General features: G+C 45.0%; 1 long non-coding RNA gene across 1 annotated transcript; it reads left to right on the top strand.

Annotated features, from left to right (window-relative positions):
• The first annotated feature begins 1,220 nt into the window (after positions 1-1,220).
• On the top strand, positions 1,221-8,251 carry LOC125945167 (uncharacterized). Its single transcript, XR_007466667.1, has 2 exons — positions 1,221-1,552; positions 8,038-8,251. It is a non-coding gene; the product is annotated as an uncharacterized LOC125945167 (long non-coding RNA).
• The last annotated feature ends 379 nt before the right edge of the window (positions 8,252-8,630 follow it).

The following is an 8,630-nucleotide window of genomic DNA, read 5'->3' as shown; positions in this document are numbered from 1 at the left end:
TGGAGATACTCAGTTATTTTTTACATTCCGCCTAATTAGATAATTAGTCTTATTTATTGATCAACTTCTCAGTTATTATAATTGGATTAAAAGTGTGAATGAAAAAATTGTAGAGCAACATGAAAGACTCCCGATACAGCTTTCTATTGCTCAATACGCGCTACGTGGAAGCGTTTTTCCGAGCATGAAAGAAGCTCACGAATACACGCAAAGTGCCTCGAGCGACCAGTCGCGCGGCAATATTGCTGTATTCGCGGGTTTCGTTCACGCTCGGAAAACACTTTTATGTATCACGTATTGAGCAACAGAAAGTTACGTTGGGAGTTTTCCATGCTGCTGTACAATTCTCTCGTTCACACTTTTTATCCAATTATAGCATTAAAAAAGTTGGTTAATCAATTATGAAAATAATTATGTAATTAATCGGAATAAAAAAATAATCTGAGTATCTCCAAGCGACGGCAGACAACATTACCTTGGTTCTGTCCAGCTACGTGACATTTACATATTTTCAAATGTTGGTGCATGATAGTAAACCACCCAGTATATATCTTGTACATGCAGCAAAATTTGCACAAACTACTGTGGCACACAGGAGGTTCTCTCTTCCGCAGCGGCTTTCGAGGTTTATTTGACCGTGTGAGGTTCTTTGGGCAGTTTGGAAATAAGGTGGGAATCCTTTTATCGAGCGCTCCGCGTAATATGCCATCGATATCGTATCCTCTGAAAAATTGCTGGTGCAGACATGGCCGGTAGGCGTTAGAGTTCTGTCTGCCCTCAGATTTGCACGGTGCCACTGCTCTAGACGACCGCTGTCGGACGGCGCTTTGAATAAAGGCACACGCTCCGCACAAGTCAGGTATCCAGAATTGCAGTTCGGAACGAAGCACTTTCTAGCCATTTCAAACGACCCTCAGAAGGCCGCTGCCACCTTCGTCGATGACCCGTGGCGACAATACCGAAGCACAAGCTCATGAAACGAACGCGAACAAAAATTGTGCCTTCAAAACAGCGCAACCGCACATGCAAGCAGGAAGACGAAGCAGCGGCATCACGCGCCTTGCCGCCGAGGCTGGGACCGCATTCCGCAGCGCCCTCTACGACGGCGCCGAACCAGCTGCAACCAAGCCGAACATAATCTGGACGCGAACGAGCGGCGCTTTCGCGCGCGTTGGGAGGAGAGTGTCAGCACCTCTCCTTATTCTAACACCGTGCTCTAGACGCCTCCAACTATCACGTGACAAAAGCCATGAGCGAGGGCGTTGGTTTGGTCGCGGGAGCTCAACCTCCCTTTGCCGTTCTCTCTCGCGACGTGCCCTTTCAATCTTTTCCGTTTCACATCTTTCACGGCGGGAAGCGGCGCCGGTTGTTCGGGCAAGTCGGTTCGCGCGTTTGTTTCCGACTTCGGAAACTGGCCGAGCGTGCTCTCCATTTTGTGTCTTCGATGCGTTAACCAAGGACCCTTGCTGACCCTCGGAGTACGCGGCGTCGCTTCTTTGACTCGGAAAGCGGATTCTGCCTCGTCGATACGGACAAAAAAAAAAAAAAAAAAGTGAGTACCGCACGAAAGTGCCTTATTTCTGAGAATTGTTACCCCCAAATGCGCTTTGTATGGGCATGTCACGTTCGCGCCACGCGCTCGAAAAGTATACTGTGAGCTTGCCGCCGTCTTAAACGTTGATACATGTTTGTCACAGATAAAATAATGCTTGCTTTTTCCACATTGTGAATAACTATTTCATGACGCGTTTTCGTGTTTTTTCTCGATGATCCTGACAACGTGCGAGATATAGCGCTGCACTGACAAATTTAATTCCTAATTATATTGCAGTCATCCATGGTCCGTGGAATGCGTTCGGGACAGTTAGTGTCCCTGTGGGGGTGAAGTGCTAAAACACCCGTGTACTTAGATTTAGGTACACGCTAAGGAATCCCAGGTGGTCCAAATTATTCCGGAATCCCTCACTTTGGCGTGCCTCATAATGTAGATCGTGGTTCTGGCGCGTATAAACCTCATAATTTTTTAACGTTAAGGAGAGTCAATTACTCATGGCAGGCTTATCACAGCTGCTGCTGTACGCATGCCGAAACTTTAGGGCTTCAACTAGTGTCGCTCGTTTGGCGATACAGAACTACGCTGCTTGCTCTTCCAGTGGACCACCATTCCTGCATTAATATTGTTGGCGATCACGAACGCGATGAGGCAAACTTGCGTAGCCGACATAATTTGTTTGGCATGTTTATTGTTATTCAATTCCTGGCTGGCGCGGTAGCGCCATTAAAAAATATTCCTTGCCTCGAATCTTGATCCCCACTGTTCTCGCGTAAAATCGCGCGCTTGCTGTTGCGTGTTACTGCGCTTGCTTGTAACGTGTTATGTTTTAACTCGTATTGTACTGGTTGCGTGTGACTCACTTGTTTTAGTCTTTTCATTTGCGTTTAGTGACGGTGATGTAACTGTGTACTGCGCATTTGGTCGAGCTACTCTCACCCACGCTTCGAATCTATTGATTGCTGGTAGGCATTTCTAAAATATTGCGATCTTTGTGGGTGCTTGCTCATGGATGCAGACTCGGGAACACGCCGCTTTGCGCATAATTTTCTTTCACGCTATCAATTTAACCCATAAATTGTGCATGGCTTAAATTAAGTCGCATCGGCGTTCCTACCGCAAGTCATAATCTGAATATGCTAAATCTCGCAGGCTGAAAACGAAACGTTAGGTGAACTCGTAACTAAAATTCATGAAAATCTGGGGCTTTACATGCCGGAAGCGTGATATGATCATGAAGCACGCCTTAGTAGGGGACTTCAGATGAGTTTTCACCACCTGTGGCTCTCTAGCGTGCACCCAATGCACAGCACACGGACATTTTTGCATTTCGCCCCCATTCTAATGCGGCCGCCGCAGGCGGGATTTGCGCACCTTCAGCACGCCCCATATTTTGTTTCCTTGTTTGTTTCTCTGGTTAAAGAAATATCGCCAGGCCATCTACGCGTTTCCACGCTGTTGTGTTCTTTCGGGGGTTTTACGAGCCAAAACCACTTCTGATTATGAGGCACGCTGTAGTGGAGGGCTCCGGATTAATTTTGACCACCTCAGGTTCTTTAACGTGCAATACAACGCAAGCACACGGGCGTTTTTGCATTTCGCCTCCATCAAAATGATCTCGTGCTCGCTCGGCAGCGCAAAACGGCTTAGCCGACTAAGCCACCGCGGCGGGTCACTGCTGTCCAGCTCGGCCCTCGACGACCAGCTCAAGCTGATCCAGAGAGCAGAGAAGATGGCAAGAGCCAGCGGAGCCCTGGACTAGGGGCCCCGACCATTAGCGATGCCCCATTGGGGCAAGACAAAACTATATTTGAATTAAAGTTTATCTATCCTATCCTATCCTGTTGTGAATTGTTGCTTTGTTTCTTGTTTAACCGTTATTTTATCAGAGCTTCATGGGATCGCTGGTAGCGATGTCCTCCAACGCACTTCTCTGAAAGGGAAGGGAAATTGAAATTTTAGTGTTGTTACGAACGTTTAGCAAAGCAGCTATACATCGCTTTATACCGTTGCCGCGACGTTCTCAGGCACAAGTCTGGTTGGCGCGTGCTCGCTAAGCTGCGCCAGTTGTACGCGTGGCGTGCTTTTTAGGCAATGCAAGCAAACCAACTGGTAGCTGCTGGATACGGTAGCGGCAATAGTAGAGCGGCATATGGTAAATACTTGTTCATTTAATGTTCCAGTGGGAACCCGTGAGGTACCTGAATAATTAAATAAATTGAGGTATGTGTACCTACTCGCACGTAGCGTCAAGCGTTGAGCAAAATCAGACACTTGCAGCGTTCTATCAACAAGCTGAAGCGCTGGTAAACAGGACGATGCATGAGAGAGTGGTTTCCTGTGATCCACTTAACGATAGGCCTTTGTTATCGCAAGACTAATTATTTGAAACGCTGAAAAGGTCATTTCTTATTCCTCTTGTGCCATAGACATGCGAAAATATAGTCTACAAGTCAGGCCGCATTGTTGTTCCAGAGCGGATTATGTGACCATATACGTGGTGTCTTTTTTTAGCTGCACCAATTTTTTAAAAATTGCCTGTGGCAGATAGCACAATTACAAACCTTGATCAAAATTACTCGATAAGGCGGCCATTACGTTACGAGAAACCAATATGCTTTTCGAATAATTTACTTAATTGCGCTAATAAACGAACTACTTTGCAGCACATATTTTTAATCTACGAATTGTAGCTAGTGGGTATGCAATGCATATCGACTTGGACCGAGATTTGAGGACTACGCTAGTTTCGATATAATAATTTTGAATGTGTCCACCGAAATGCATTGGCGTTCCAGTTAGTGTGTGCTTCAATGTATGAAACAGTGTTTTCTTAAAAATTAAGTTAGAAAACTGTGCATTTTTACTGCAAGTTTGATACCGCATATCTCGAAACCGCTGCCATCCTCAGAATTTGTTCCAAGTCGATATGCCTGGCATAATCACTAGCTACAATTAAAATATTTGCAGTGAGGTAATTAATAAAAAGTTAATTAGTGTAAGTGTCAATTGTTCAATTAAACGTTTAGATTTTTCGTAGAAGCAATAGGCCACCTCATCGAGTAATTTAGAACAATTTGGACAGCACAATTGTGCTGTCTGCCACATGTTCTTACAATTTAGTTCAGCTAAAATAAAAAGGACCATGTAGAATGAGAACATACCGTATGTTCTCATTCTACAAGGTTTTTTTTTTTTGACTGAACCAAATTTAAAAAAAAACAACATTGCATGTGGCAGATAGCACTTGGGCAAGCGCAATGGTCCAGTCATATCACATGCTTCAAACCATTACGTTATTAAGCTGCTTTCTGTGTTACATAGAGAGAAAGTAGCATTCTTTAATGAGATGCTGGAGATCTTAGCCTGGCTATTCGCCTGACATGCTATTCCAGGTGCTTAATAACGTAATGGTTTGAAGTAGTGATATGACTAGCCCATGGCGCTTGTCATGTAATTGTCATTTTAATTGAGTATGATGTTACCGGTAAGCTGAACCAACCGCTGAGTAGGTTGAGCTTAGCACTGAGGCGAGGATGACAGAAGAAGGTGAATACGTCATTGCGGCCTCAGTAATGACAGAACAAGATGTTGGCCTTCAGAATAACACACGGATGTTATGTCCTATCGTTTGCGCCTTTAAATAAATAAATTCTAAGTGTGGCCTGTATGTGCGGCGTATGTATCTTTGTGTCCTCATTAACTGCTAGTTTGGACCGAATTTTTTTAATGCTGCTTCACTTGGTTCTTGACAAATGTATCTGTCCTAATTTAAACCACAAGAATGATTAATACGTAGAATTTTGCTCACATTGACTTCCATACTTTGCAACAGCTAGGATAATAAATTCAAATTCAATGCCGCATCTGGCTTATGTTTTCTTTTGGTTCTGGAGTTCATGTTACAAGAAGAAAAAAAAAACAGGACGCCGATCAAAAAGTGGTAATAAGAATTGGACGCACGCAAGCTTTGTTCACAACACGAACTGCTCGAAACGACGGCATTCTGCGCATGCAGGCGGGATATTGCCATCGTTGCGATACAGCGTTTTTTCTGTAGTTTTTTGTAGTCTGGATAGCAAGGGATTCCAGAAACTCCCTTCAAATCCAGTTTCCTTAGCAATGATAGAAGCCTTGTCTCGTCGGTGGCATATTCAGCCTGCCACGTGCTCCGCAAGTGCAATGGAAAGCAACATTGTTTCTTCACTTCTGATTCATTTCTAATTGATATCTTTGACATAGGTTTCATGCTTCAAGCGCTTTCAGAATGACTGCTTTCGCTGATGTAAAGATAGTCGCGATTCGCGCCGGCTGTTCTGTATACAATGCTTGGAACATACCTTCTGAATCTTCACATCTGCCTGTTCATGCTGCAACTAGTGGACCTAAACGTGGCACATTGACTTCATAGGGTTTCAGAACAATTGCGATGGCCTTGCTCACTCAAGGGACATACGCGAGGGTCGTGCGAGCTCGAGGGCCGCGTGTGACCGGCAATGTGGCAGGCCTCAACGATTTTTCGTCGAACGAATGAACATTTCCGGTTATGCTCACTCGGACGTAATCTGTGCAAGTCATTGTCAGAAATCTGGTCGCCAGGATTAAAGCAAAAATTTTACAGCGATCCCGGCAAATTTGCTCTAAATCAGGACGCTCATGGCAGTGGCGTATCAGGTGGGGGTGGGTGACCGGGCTTCCGCCCCCCCCCCCTCTCTCTCCAAATCTCGTCTCTCTCTCTCTCTCTCTCTCTCTTTTTTTTTTTTTTTTTTTTTTTTTTTTTTTTTTTTTTTTTTTTACGGCCTGTGCCCTGCTCCGTTTTGTGCCTGGCACGTCGCCTATTAACAAAGGCGCGTATCCTTCGAACGTGCGGCTGTTATGGGCATTCGCGTCTCAACGCATCTCCGACGCCTGGGAACTTAAAAGAACGAAGCACCGCAGTCAGGACGATCGCGGTGCTTTAGCTCCCCACCCCACCCCCGAAAGAAATATCCTGGCTACGCGCCTGGCTCAAATTACGTCGCGAACATTCTGAGTGCGGTTACCCCGGAAGTGTTTCATTCGTTGCGTAGAACATCGTTCAAGTTGACCAGTGACCTCGCTTGGCCGCGCGTCCTGGAGTCGACGCTGCCATTCAATATGTCCCCAAAAGGAGGCCTTGTCACGTGTTCTGAAAACCTATGACGCGCGCCGCATATATGTTCCTGCCTGCACGTTGCATCATGAACTGGTGCGGACATGGTGTAGAATTATTTTTCGGCGCAAACTGCTACTACGTTTAAATCAACAAAAGATGCAATTTCGAAAAAGGGCTTGCAGCATGTGTATGATTTGAAAACGAAAAATGTCGCTTGCGACGTAGTTGCGGAGGACATGGCAGCCTCCAACAATGGCACTGGCCTTCTTGGACAAGGCTGTCGTTATTGCCAAGAATTCGGATTTCACGGTAATATCTCGAGGGCTTGCTACCAAGGCTACAGATAAGGCCGAATCGCAATGATGGCATTATTGCATCTGCATACGGAAGATACCTAGGTCGGATTTCTAACAGTTACTGTTTGCAAACAAGGCTGCGGTATAAATGAGTGGGAACTCTTCAGTCATATGCAATAAAATCTTTTTATAGCGAAGTTGAAGGGGGAGCCAAAATTACGTCATTATGTTCATTACTGCCGTTCACTGCAATATATGCGCAATGTCGCGCACAAATTTCAACTTGTATAGAAGCAGACGGTTTTTCGAGCAGCAGAACCACTACATGGCCACGTGCTCGCTGAACTTCTAATAAAACAGCAAAAGAAACTTTGGCGTCCTTAACACACCACTTCTTAGCATCTGACACGATTGCCTTTACGATAGCTGCTTTCTGTTTCAATGTCATGATCTTTCGTTACCGCTTTTAGTTAGGTCGTCTCTAGCATCGGGAAACCGGCGAAACGGCGACGCGGTTGAATAGGTTGCACGCTGCGACACCAACTATGTTCGTCGTGTGCGAGCAGCACGTGGTAGACACAGGGAGGCGTGGCCTCTGAAATTGCACCGGCGCAATCTCCGAGGCCACGCCTATAGCTGCACTAACTATATAGCCTGCGTGGTGCCGCAGTAAGAGGAATTGCGATGGCGATCTAGAGTCTGCTTACGCGCAACTACGCGTAGTGGTGAAAAGTACCAGTGTTCGACGGTGGATTCAACGCAAATACGTAAACGTTTTAAACATCGGCAACGAATGTGTGTTCTACCCTGCGGAGAGCAGAAGCGAGCCTGCAAGGGTCGGGCATTTCTTTTTTCGGAAAAAACTGAAGTTTGGTGTATCTATTGGCAGGATAAGTTTACTTCGTTGAAACGAGGTTATAAAAACATGGATATCTTCGGAGATTTCAGCGGGAATGTCATTTTGTTGTATACAATAATTTGTTATACCCCGTTTCGTTATAACGAAGTTTCACTGTAACATATCTAACATCTTTTGTCTTACCTTCTAATTGCAGGTGCGAAATCTGAGGTCAAGCATCATTGGAACACGCTGAATTTTCTGCGGGTGCATCAGCCTGTGGAAATGTCTAAGCTAGTTCCCTGAATCGTGAAGTGTCCAATTTGTTATAACAGCCAGCCACAATGCAAAACTCTAGGAGGTGCATTAGAAACATTTTGCTTATGTAGTGGCGTGTTATTGATTTATTAAAAATTCTTTGAAACCTTTGACCACTTTAGCGCTTCATTTGTGTGAACAATCATGCTTTATGTTAAGCATACGTGGCTTTGACACGTGTTCATCACTTTTGTGGCTTTGCCAATATTTCAGTGTTGCTATGGTGGGTTGTAAGAAATGGGCCATAGGGATTGGTGCTATCGGTAAAGCCAACCTTTTTTCAATATTGCGAGGAATACGAACATCCTCATTGATTTCTCTATGTAGCAGATAACAGGGAGACACTCAATTCCTTTATAATTAATGCTATAATGGAAGGGTGTTTTGTGTATCTAAATTTTTGTGCGTGCCAAACATCCATGCAAGGAAAAATTCTGTAATAGTGTTGCAGGAGGCTTTTATATTGTTACAGTGCGTCAAAGGTAGTGGAGC

This window comes from Dermacentor silvarum, chromosome 4, assembly GCF_013339745.2.
Source record: "Dermacentor silvarum isolate Dsil-2018 chromosome 4, BIME_Dsil_1.4, whole genome shotgun sequence".
NCBI classification, from domain to species: Eukaryota; Metazoa; Arthropoda; class Arachnida; order Ixodida; family Ixodidae; genus Dermacentor; species Dermacentor silvarum.
This window is presented reverse-complemented; position numbering and strand designations above follow the sequence as displayed.